Source organism: Triticum aestivum, chromosome 2D (assembly GCF_018294505.1).
Source record: "Triticum aestivum cultivar Chinese Spring chromosome 2D, IWGSC CS RefSeq v2.1, whole genome shotgun sequence".
In the NCBI taxonomy this organism is placed as follows: domain Eukaryota; kingdom Viridiplantae; phylum Streptophyta; class Magnoliopsida; order Poales; family Poaceae; genus Triticum; species Triticum aestivum.
In genome coordinates, this window is record NC_057799.1 from 363,147,856 (window position 1) to 363,160,265 (window position 12,410).

The 12,410-nt window shown below is 44.1% G+C and overlaps 1 long non-coding RNA gene and 1 pseudogene across 2 annotated transcripts; both read left to right on the forward strand.

The window, feature by feature from the left end:
- The first annotated feature begins 4,597 nt into the window (after nucleotides 1–4,597).
- On the forward strand, nucleotides 4,598–8,232 carry LOC123053162 (uncharacterized). Of its 2 annotated transcripts, XR_006425433.1 has the most exons (3): nucleotides 4,651–5,047; nucleotides 5,384–5,577; nucleotides 5,997–8,232. It is a non-coding gene; the product is annotated as an uncharacterized lncRNA (long non-coding RNA). The 2 variants fall into 2 exon arrangements; XR_006425432.1 differs by having other exon boundaries at nucleotides 4,598–5,047; nucleotides 5,384–8,232.
- A 692-nt stretch (nucleotides 8,233–8,924) lies between these two features.
- LOC123055788 (ankyrin repeat protein SKIP35-like) lies at nucleotides 8,925–11,696 on the forward strand (annotated as a pseudogene).
- The last annotated feature ends 714 nt before the right edge of the window (nucleotides 11,697–12,410 follow it).

Sequence of the window (12,410 nt, forward strand, 5' to 3'; positions counted from 1 at the left end):
ACTCCCGCTGACAGCTCGGACCCACCAGCTATATCTTCGCACGCAAGGAAGTGCCTCCTTATTAGGCACAAAAAAATGAATACCCCCTGCTAGCTGGGACCCACCATAGTGGGAGGCTGACTTGTGGGCCTACTAAGTTGACGCAGGCGGAGGGCTTTGTCAACTTAGTCAATATGAATGATCCTAGCTCTAGTGACCGTACGATGTCCATCCAACGACCGTAGTGCTTCTTCAACCTCTGGTCTTCTTGCTCCAGCCGCCCAAAGCAGCACCGGTCGTGCCGCGTGCTCCTACCTCCCATGGCCGGCTGTGATGCCGCGGAGGCCTCACCGTCCCTACTACTCCCACCGCTGGCCAGGCCCTGCGGCGATGGCAACCTCACACCGAAGCCGAACCAGTGAACCCTCATACTCCTCTCCGCGTGGGCTTCCACTGTCGCGTCTTCCCCGGCTTCGCATCGTCCCCTTCCTAGGCCTCGCCGTCGTCCACCGCCCTGGTTCTCTCGCCGCCGCGTGGTCAACGAACGACATCCATCGGACGTGGACTATACGTGGAGAGGCTGACAGCAGGGTCCACGGCCGCAACAAGGAAGTGCCTCCTTATTATGAGGAAAATAATGATTCCTCCACCTGACAGCTGGGACCCACCGGACGGGCCATCGTATTTTGCAAAAAAAATGTTTCCCCCCTGACTGCTAGGACCCACCAGCTACATCTTCGCACGCAAGGTAGTGCCTAACAGTCGGGACCCATCCTGGTTGAAGCGTACGTAACGTTGTCATTCTGGTCGCGAACGTGTACGTACATACTGATCGATGTAGAGGCACGCATGTAGCATGTACACGTACGTACAACGGGCAGGGTGCAAGAAAGTAAATACTGCCACGTACGTACATACGGGCGGGGTCTCGAACGCGTACTCGCGCATACGTACGACCAGGGCTCGTGTACATGGCTGGGTCGGAACGGAGAAACTGCGTCGTCGTCGTGGTCATGGGGAGGCAACCAGCCGGGTAGGAATGGAATGCGTCGTCGTGTTCATCGGGAGCCAACCAGCTTGGACGGAACAGCCGATGGAAACGAGGCCTGACGTACCGCAGAACGGAGGAAACGGCCTTGTGTTCGACCGGCCACGGTCGAAACGGGATCCTGTTCATCGGGAGGGGTCTGGCGTACCGCAAAACGGAGGAAACAGACTTCTCTTGGTCGAAACGGGGTCCTATTGATCGGGAGGGGTGTGGAGTACCGCAAGACGGAGGAAACGGACTTGTGTTGGAGCGCTACGGTCAAAAGGGGGTCCTGTTCATCGGGAGGGGTGTGGCGTACCGCAAAACGGGACTCCACGGGATACTGTTCATCTCCACTATCGACCTCCTCTAGCCTCCATGGGCTACTGTTCATCCACCGTCGACCTCCTCCAGCCTCCACCTGCGACTGTTCATCCACGGGCTCCTGTTCATCCAGCCTCCACCGCGCTTCTCCATCGGCTAGTGTTCAACCAACCCATTCCACAGGGTCCTATTCAACCACCCCTCCACGGGCTACTGTTCATCCAGCCCTCCACCAACTACTGTTCAACCAGCCCTCCACAGGGTCGTCCTGTTCATCCAGCCCTCCACGTGGTCCTGTTCATCCACCCCCCCAACAACGCTCACTGTTCATCAAGGGAAGGAGGCAGCAGGGTTCGATCGGCTTCGGTTAGCAGCAGTAGCGAACGAACCACTCGGGTTCAGTTAACAGCAAGGGATCGATCGATCGCTCGGGTTCAGTAAAGCGTAGCCTGCAGTGCAATCGCTCGGGTTCAGTAGGCGAATGCCTCACTCGGGTTCAGTTAGAGCCCAATGCCTCGCACCCACGCGTACGTGTATGAGAGAAACAGGCATCGCTCGGCCCCCGACCACCCACCGTAACCGGGAACTCCCCGATATTTTCCTCGCCCTCGCTTCTACCATGTTTTTTTCGTCATGGACGGCCCAAAGAATGTCATGCAGCTGTGTCCCCAACCCGCCCAGGACGAAAAGCCCACCACATCTATGATGATACCGGGTTTTGTCACAATTATCGTCATAGAAGTGTCATAAGCATGACATAATTTTTTTCGTTCGGCCCAAAATAGCATGTGTCTTTTTTTTATAGTGCTACTAAGTGTCTCGATCTATCCCTATAGATCTTGATGCCCAATATATAAGCAGCTTCACCAAGGCCTTTCATTGAAAAATTCATATTCACGTATCCTTTTATGCTATCCAGAAATTATGTATTATTTTTTCCAATCAGCAATATGTCATCCACATATAATATCAGAAATGCTACAGAGCTCCCACTCACTTTCTTGTAAATACAGGATTCACCATAAGTCTGTATAAAACCATATGATTTGATCACATTATCAAAGCGTATATTCCAACTCCGAGATGCTTGCACCAGTCCATAGATGGATCGCTGGAGCTTGCACACTTTGTTAGTACCTTTAGGATCGACAAAACCTTCTGGTTGCATCATGTACAACTCTTGTTTAAGAAACCCATTAAGGAATGCAGTTTTGACGTCCATTTGCCAGATTTAATAATTATAAAATGCGGCAATTGCTAACATGATTCAGACAGACTTAAGCATCGCTACAGGTGAGAAAGTCTCATCGTAGTCAACCCCTTGAACTTGTCAAAAATATTTTGCAACAAGTCGAGCTTTATAGTTAGTGACATTACCATCAGCGTCTGTCTTCTTCTTGAAGATCCATTCATTCTCAATGGCTTGCCAATCATTGGGCAAGTCCACCAAAGTCCATACTTTGATCTCATACATGGATCCTATCTCAGATTTCATGGCCTCAGGCCATTTATCAGAATTTGGGCTCATCATAGTTCGTAGGTTCGTCATGGTCTAATAACATGACTTCCAGGACAGGATTACCGTACCACTATGATGCGGAACATGGTCTGGTCGACCTACGAGATTCTGTAGTAACTTGATCCTAAGTTTCATGATCATTATCATTAGCTTCCTCTCTAGTTGGTGCAGGCATCACGGGAACGGTTTTCTCTGATGTGCTACTTTCCAATTTGAGAGCAGGTACAATTACGTCATCAAGTTCTACTTTCCTCCCACTCAATTTTTTCGAGAGAAACTCCTTCTCTAGGAAGGACCCATTCTTGGCAAGAAACATCTTGCCTTCGGGTCCGTTTTAGAAGGTGTACCCAATAGTTTCCTTAGGGTATCCTATGAAGACACACTTCTCCGATTTGGGTTCGAGCTTATCTGGCTGAAGCCTTTTGACATAAGCATCGCATCCTCAAACTTTAAGAAACGACAGCTTAGGTTTCTTGCCAAACCATAGTTCATGCGGTGTCGTCTCAATGGATTTAGATGGTGCCCTATTTAACGTGAATGCGGCTGTGTCTAATGCATAACCCCAAAATGATATAGGCAAATCAGTAAGAGACATCATAGAATAATAAAGTATGATTACGACGGTCAGACACACCATTACACTGTGGTTTTCCAGTTGGCGTGAGTTGTGAAACAATTCCACATTGTTTAATATAAAGGCAATCGAAACTCAAATATTCACCCCCACGATCAGATCGTAGAAATTTTATTTTCTTGTTACAATGATTCTCTACTTCACTATAAAATTCTTTGAACTTTTCAAATATTTCAGATTTGTGTTTCATCCCATTGTTAGAGTCTGAGACAAAATGAAGCCTTCTCAGGCCATGTGATTTTGGACCGTCCGATTGCGTGTCCAAACAAGATCTAGCTGTTGGATCGCGAGATGGATTGATCCGGGCCGTCGGAACGCGAGATGGATCAATTCGGGCCGTCGGATCGATAGAAACACTGCTACAATGAATAGTGCTAGGAGTAGCCATGCCACCGCGTGTAATTTTGATTACCTGCCAAGGGTATTTCCGTCATTTCATCTGTTAGCATATAAGTACAGCAAGTCACCTCCCACACAAGCGCACCCCGCTCCATCCTCGCCTCGCAACTCCCCTGCCGTAGCTCCTCCTCTCCTCTGCGCCGCCGCCGCCCGTCCTCCTCCCCTCCCATCGCGCGCGCACGACCCTGCTACACCGCTGTCTCTGTCGCCGTCTGACCTAGATGCGGCCGGAGTCCGTCGGCGCCGCAGGAGGAGGAGACGTGGCGTGGAGGAGCACGAGCCACGACAGCCACCTACCTGACGGTGCTGTCATAGTTGTTGCTGTTATGGCTGCATCTTCTTAGGCGCCTGCGCCTCCTCCCAAGCGGCCTCCTCTGCCTCCCCGTCATGCAGGTGCTCCTCGCGCGACCATGCTTTCAGGTCCCCCCTCTCTCTGCTGTGTGCATCTCTATCAATAGCCACTGGATGTTTTATTTGGTCCATTGTGACATTTGCCATACATAATTTTTGTAATAACAACAGGTTAATTTGATGGGCACAAGCATGAGCGAGGTGAAATATGTAGAGTTTGGATTGATTTACACGTTGTACTAATGAACACACTGATTTCCTGTTCGGTTTGCAATGCACTCAAAGAGTTTGATGAATTGTTATTGAACTCCTATTGAAGAGTTCTTCATAGGAATTTGTTCAAGCATATTGTCTATTTAAAGTCTATTTAAGACGCAGGGTGAAGAATAAATTATTCCTCACCCTGGTCGACCGACCGAGTGACAGACAAACGGCTCAACCAGGTAAAATTATACCCCGCCGCCCGCCGTCGTAATTTTAATTTGACGCAGGAATTGGTCAGCTGGTCGTGGGAATTGGGAGGTGCGAGCGGTTTCCACTTTCGACGTCGGATAGTGTGCGGTCAGCGGCCGGTGGGCTCGTTGTGCTCGGCGGAGGATTCGCTCGCTTCCCGATCCTCCTCTCCTCCGATCTCTCGTGTTATCCGGAGGCGACAACGGCGGTCGGCGGCAAGGGTTACGGAGCGGTCGGCGATTCGGCTGCGGCTGCTACGGCGGCGGCCACTCCCAAATCACCCGGCTGCTCCGTCGGAGAAGGCGCCGGCGACTGCAAACCGTCGAAGGAGAATACGCTGGTGTCAGCCATCTTCCGTAAGGTATGTGCTCTTCCCCTTTCTAACTTCGTATTTCTCTTCCCTTTCCATGGATCCAGATCCGATGCATACCTACGGAAGAAAATAAGTAAATAACGAGTGCTTCCAATTTTAGGGCTGTCGCCTACTTGTTCTAGGCCCTCACTTGATTTCTTCATTCAATCTTAGAAGCTAAATTAATATAGTTCTTATTCTTGTTTTCTTGAAGACTGATGCTTCCAAATTGGATCGTAAAAGTTCCTCTTTCGCATTTTTCTTGAGATGCCTATGCTCTAGGCTGTGAGATTAGCAATTTTATTAGCTGAACTCTTATTTGTGTGAAATAACAAATATGGACAGCGGAGGTGCTGCAAAGGAGCTGCTGAATAGGGGGATCAAGAAGAGGCAGGACCAATAGGATGGCAGTATGACAGTATGCCATTATGTCAATGGAGGAGAAGGAGGCCGTGTCAATGGCAAAGAACAAGAGGAGCACAACAAGGCCCGTGAGGAGGAAGAACATCACAAGATTATCTTCTTTGATACAGCCAAAGGTAATAGCTCTAACTCTTCTCAGTTTAGATGAATTGTTCCTTCTTACCAGCTCCAGTGTTTCAGATGAACTGGACTGGCTCTTGGTTAATCAATTAATTGTCATGAAAAAGAAGATAATAGTGAAATTTAAATAAAGATTGGCTTCCCTATTGTACCCTTTCCTGATGGAGGCTGCAGTATTTCTCTAGGAGAAATCTCCTATTCCATTGTAGGCTCTCTGTTTGCTACATGAGAGAAAGAAATTATGTGTGTTCTGAAAAAGGGTGATTAGTCAAACATGATGAGTCACTTACTAGTAATTAGTAGCTTCTACAATGAAGGATGATTTACTCATATAATTTGTTGCTGTAGTTTGTTAGTTTTTCACTACCCATTTGATAACAGAAGAAAATTAAACCCCATGTCTCTGTATCAAAAGATGCAGGAACTTAAGGCTCCACAATTTACAGAGAAATACGCAATATAAGTGTGATTGCCTCATGGTTCATTTTTTACACCGGCCAAATCTAAGGTAGGTATGATGCTTAGCGCCTATCCTTTGCAAGATGCTAGTTAATTCAAACTTTAAGTATATACTGTCCTTTGCTATAAAGCTGCAGAGGTGTCAATCTTTTGTTCAGAATATGATATCCAAGCTGTAGAGGTGGCACATAACATAGGGCTGGAGACAGAAACTTTTGTGAAACCTAGCTTGTGTGAGACTCGTAGCAAAGCTGCAAAAAAATTATTGAACTTAACAAGGATAAAAGGTAGGTTACCCTTGTAAATCTGTCAAGTAATTTTATAAAACAAAATTTACTAAAGGATTAATTTAACTGATGAGAGGTCCTAATCCTGTTTGTACTTTGGTTCGTCTTGTTTTAGTTCCTACTGACCTTGTTCATGGATCCAGGAACAGAGAAACGCAAGATGATTTTGCAAGTTAGCAATAATTACCGTAATAAAGCTGCCACACTTGCCTTCTTGGAAGATCCATTGAAGAAACATGGCAAATCTAACCAATTGATGTTTGTTTTAAAGAAGCATAGCTTGATACTGTTGCTAGTAGCTTACAGTAACTGAGAACAGGTGACACCATCACATTGGAATGGGCATGTCTAGGTTTTGCCTCTCAAGGAACACGCGTTCATTCTCTTCCGAGTTTGAGCTTAACCTGTACTATACTATTTCCATTAGCACTATGCATTCCAGTTTTGGACACTCCAAGGTATGCTTCGCAAAACTAATCATTCTCGGATAAGCACATCATATGACCGAAAATACATGGCCTTTAGTTAGCTCATAGTAACTGTCTACATGTTTATTGACCAAAGAAGATGTCTTGTAAAACCGAATTACATAAGCATTTTAGTGTAAAACATGATCTGGATGATGGCATTACCCTTTAATCTGCCCTGGCATGATATGTCCATGTATATTCAGTGTGCTCTTTCACTAGAGAACAATAGTAGTAGTTGTAAGTTTCTCCAAAAGTTTCTGCCGAAAATCACCATGTTACAACCATTAGTTCGTGGAAATTGCAGTGGGGAAGAACCCATTTATTAATTTCAGAACCAGCATTTTTGGGTTGCATATTTTGTAATGTGTTCGACTGTTTTGAACTAGTGGAATAAAATTGCAGACACCATTATTAAATTTCACATGTCCTGTGCTGCCTCGTTGACCTCTAATTAGGTAGCAGTTCTATGTTGGTATCGTGGTTGTCAACAGAAATTGCATTGGTGTCTGCGGCAACTACCACAAATTTTCGTTCCATGGTATCTAGCCTCTTGCAAATTTTCTTTAGCTTGTAGTTTGCTGCTAATTTCGTTGGCATGTTCTTCTACTGTTTCCTGATTCTCATGGACGTACAAATATCCAATTTTAAAAGAAAGGTATTTCCCCTAAAAAAAGGTATTTGTCTCCAACTGGCATTATGTCTTGCTATGGTTTGTATAAATTGAAGCGCGGTTCATTCTTTAGTTCAGTTTTGTTGTTGGATTGATCCAGGTGAGGCCGCACCATATAACTAAGCTCTAGTTATTGTCATCAATCATGATGAACTGCATGAAACATACTGCTTTCTCTTTGCAGAATTCCCCTAGTCACCGCTTGAGGAGAAAGTTCTTTTTTGTAGAATGTACCTTTGTACCATAATATGTCATGGGCAAATCTCGTTTATGAATTGGTTGCAATTCTGGTTCATCGGCTGCACCATATGCAAATATGCATGTATTTTTAGAAGTCGATAATTTTTTAATTGCAAGTGTAGGTGATCTATATATCTCACTGATCCAGATTTTGTTATTTTGTCAGGAAAATGGCAAATGGGGATTCCGATGTAATCGAGGAAGGAAGATGCTGTTTGTGAGTGACTTGGAGACGAAGTATCTAGAGGCAGTCATGTGCAGATTACAAGATGTGCCACTCATTTAGTTGTATAGTATCAATGCACGGGAGATATAGCTCATAGTCCTTGTTGCACGAATGTACAGAAAATGGTTTTACGTTGCAAAATCTTATGGGCACATGAGGCCATGTCAAAAGTTTTGATGTCTGTGTGATTTTAAGAGTACTCAAGGTTTTGCTGATTATTCTTGTTTCGTGTGTTTTTATGCTGACAAGTACAATTAAGCAATAAGCTATAGCGATATATCTTTCATTGTGTTTTTTTATTTCTGATGTGTGCCATATCGGTTTTTAGAAATAGTATAAACGGCAGATTGCTTACATTTATCTCTATATAAAACGTACATCAGGAATTTTACGTGGGTTGTTACATCAGTTTCGTGGCGTTGGCTCACGATGGCTAAAAAAAATGAAATTTGTCGAAATCTGGTTTCAGGGTGGTGGTTCCGTGATATTATGTTAGCAACAGGAAATCAGTTTCCGGGTGTTGACTCACGACGGCTGAAAAAGGATTTTGTACGTAATCTGGTGTCACGGTGGTGGTTCCATAATATTACGTTAGCAACAGGAAAGTTACCTCGTCTAGCTTGCTGGTGGTTGGCTCACGAAGGCAAACCATAATCTTACCTAGGTGTCCAACTTTTTTACTGCGGGGATGGATTGGACGCTGAAATGGCTGGGGTGAAGAATAAGAATTCTTCCCCACTAAAACACGCATCACACACATGTCCTACAGTGGTCCAACCTGGGTGTGTTTCTTTTTTTGGATGATCAGGGATAATAAAAACAAAAGTTTAGCTATTTACTCAGCTAACTTAACAAGTGATGTTCCATTATGCTCTCTATGCTTCGCCTCCTTGTGAGACACAGCGCAATACTCTGCTTGGTCTTTCACTATGGATCATTTTTATGGCCTATGCTTCTGTAATATTTCTTTCTAAGGCAAAACACACAACTAATGGTTCAGTCCGAAGTTGCTGAGAGTGGCGAGGTGGATGACAGCAATGGCAGCTCCAAGGAGTGCCCCTTGACCCCAGGGATTCCAAGACCTCCAAGGTTCTTGTGGCCAAAGAGCCGAGATCAGTCAGCACCGACTTTGGGGATGAGCAGGACCTTGAGCTTGGGAGTGGAGAGCCAGAGCCCGACAAGCAGCAGGAGAGGAAGCTCTCAAGGCAAGACCGGATCGAGCTCAGCCGCTTGTTCCAGCATGCCGTGAGCTCTCATGATTGGGAGTGCACCGATGGCTTCCTGGGCAAAGTTGATGCACATGGATTCAATGACGTGCTCTGCATGGCGGTCGATGCCATTTGGTTCTTGAGCGACAAGGAGGAGCTGTATGCGATCGTCTCCTTAATCAAGAGGATTGTGTCGGCAGGTGTGAATGATTTCACATGCGCCGCACTCCGGACATCGTTCCTGGCATCGTGTGTGTCTGCATGCAGGGGGCGGACGACCAGCCTCGCTGATGCCGTGAACTTCATGGGTCAAAAGTAATTCTATCCAAAAAGGTTTTTGATCGTTACAGTTTTTCTTGAATCACATGCTTTGCAATATTTTTATTTGTGTCGAATTCAATAATTCCAATTCATGGATTTGATCATTACATTTGTCTTGAATCGCATCCTTTGCGATTGTATTAGTTATGTCAAATTCGACAATTCCAATTCGTCTTTACACCTTATATAGTGTACTATTATGACGCCTTTGAATAATTCTTAGGTTGCATGAACACCTCCAAGAATCCCATGGCGATGAGGTATTGAAGGCAGAGGCAAGTGCAAAGGTACATAAGTTCACAGAATGGGCTCTGAAGTGCATTGGGTTACACGCCCGTGTGCGAGAGAGTTGGGGCAAAGGAAACCATGGCACAATCATTGATGTTCAGCTTCATCTACGTGCTTTCAAGACATTTCTGGATATTGCTGATAATGATCTTACCGCGAAAGATTTCACTAAGGCCTTTGATGCTGCATGCTTTCCTCTTAAACTGTTCTCAAGCACCTTTGACCAAGGATGGGCAGCAGGGATCTCAGCAGCTGCTATACAAGGTTTGTTAGAGTTGTTGGTAGAGGGTGGCGCAGACAATGTGAGCCAATACTTCCTTGAAGCTGCACGCTATGGAAGCACTGAACCCGTCCGCATCTTACTTCAGGTAGTGACAAAGCATCGTCCTCATGTGCATCTTACTTCAGGAGATCATAAAGCATAGTGAGACAATTTAGGTTAATGACACCTGTTGAGCAGATAATGTAGGTGCAACACAACTAAATGGTTGTTAGTTGCTTCCAGCACACAGTAGTCCCCTGGTATACATGTATATGGAAAGTCCGAAACATTTTCTTGCTTATCTTATTTCCTCTGCTTACCTGAGCCTCAGAAAATTGTGTGTTACTAAGTTGAGTTAGTGCTTTGAAGATATTAAAGTGAATATTTGAAATAGTAATTGAAGATGGTCATCTTGATGACCAATCTTCCCATTATATAGAAAAATAACTAATTTTATACTTTTACTTGCATGGATGATCAAGTGTATTAGAATGGTGGAAGATATTATAGAGTTGACATGGAAATATGATACAATATTTAGGCAGCTAACACAAACGGAGACATTGATTATTTTCGCAACTCATTTCTGTATTGCATTGCTATTCAGGCTAGATCAAGAAAGCTATGTAGGTTCACTACGTATAAGGCATGAGGCAAAAATAAGCAAAGCTTTGCATATTCCCTCAGTTTCCTTTCTAAGCATGTTCGTTTCCTCGTTTTATTTCACTCTCCTTTTATTACCTCTCCCCCATTTCAATGGTACTTACGAAAAGGATAACATGGACATTTTCTCATATTAATACATGGTCAACTTAATCCATGCCCCACCTAAAATATGAGTTGTATGTTTGGATTGAAGGTAGTAAATTTTATCTTTTTTTATTAAATTAGAGTAACTTTTTTAATTGTTAGGCCATTTTTCAAATATTGCAGGTGGTGATATTAATTTAGCGGCGCTTCTGGATTTAAATCATTTGCTTCCTTCCCTTTTCTAATATATGTAAGAATCCTATAAACATATTTATGAGGACTAACACTTTCCTCTAAAAGTGTATATACATTTTTTGAACACCGTAATTTAGAAGCTGTGTATCTTTTTAAGAAGATTTTCCTATTTATCTTGTGCTTTCTGACATATGAGAAATTATGTTTTTCTCAGGGCACAAATGTATCGTCAATCATTGGCAGCATTTAACGTATTTAATGTTTTCACTTTTTTCAGATTACTCAAAGGAACAGCTTTGACATTGATGTTGATCTAGCCCTTAGCTTTGCTGCCCACTACGGGAAACTCGAAAACATGGGGTGCTTAGTTGAGGAAGTTAATACTATCGCCTTCCTTGGCCCTTTAATGCGGGCAGCTGAGCATGGATGCCTTCAAGTTGTGGAATGGTTCGTGAACCGTGGCTGTCGTTGTTACTACCTTGGCTGACATCATGCTCGTGCTGCAGTTGGTTCTGGATCTGGCCGTCCGTCGTTTGCCGCCGCGGCCGCCATGGGAAAGGCTCATTTTCCTTCCTTTTGTCAGTCCTTCCGGTTTGATTTGTAAATGTTTGATTGGTAACATCCATAGTTAGTGTTGTCCTGCACATGGCTAAGTGATGATGTTTCAGTGCAAAGGTTCTGATAAGTTGTAATCTTTCTTGGTTTGCAGTTGTTTTGGGATCTCAAGATCAGGTTCTTTTCTGTTCATTGTTTCGCCTTTGTCTCAGGTGATTTTTTCTGCCTATTTTTATGTTGTTCTTATTACTGTCCGAGCCTTTGCCATGTTTGTTGCATGTACCTATGCAAACTGATCCATGGTGGTGTTTATTTAGGTTTAAAGTATTCATAATAAGTAGGCAGGAAAACATGCAGAAGTCACCTTTTGGTTAGTAGTATTGTTCACTAGAATCCTTTCTTGTTGTAAGATTGGGTGGCTTATATATATGAATGAAATTATAAATCCAAAGAAACCATTGTCTTATGAGATAAAAAAGCATAGATAAGACACATTTTAGTTTCTGAGGTTTCTCTGGTAGATCTACCATTTTCCAGTTGCTTATGTATGTATACAAAGATTCCGAATTGTTTATCTAACCGTTGATGTATGTAAGCAAATCATATTCGAAATTTACTTGCTAAAAATACTAGAATTTTCCAAGTCTTTTGTGCATTTTTAAGCATTTGGTAGGACAAGAGGTCAAACAGACTGTTTCCTGTGACCTTCACATTTGTTTTCCCGGTAGCGGGTGTTGCTCCGCCCACTGGGCCTTTGAGCTGAGAACGTCGGGGTCGTGGCCAGAGCTCCTGTGTGGCATCAGGGTCATTCACCTTTGTCTCTGTCTCTGTCTCTGTCTCTCTCTCTCTCTAATGAGAATTACCAATTCCATAAGATAAAGTGAAACGGGATACAAAT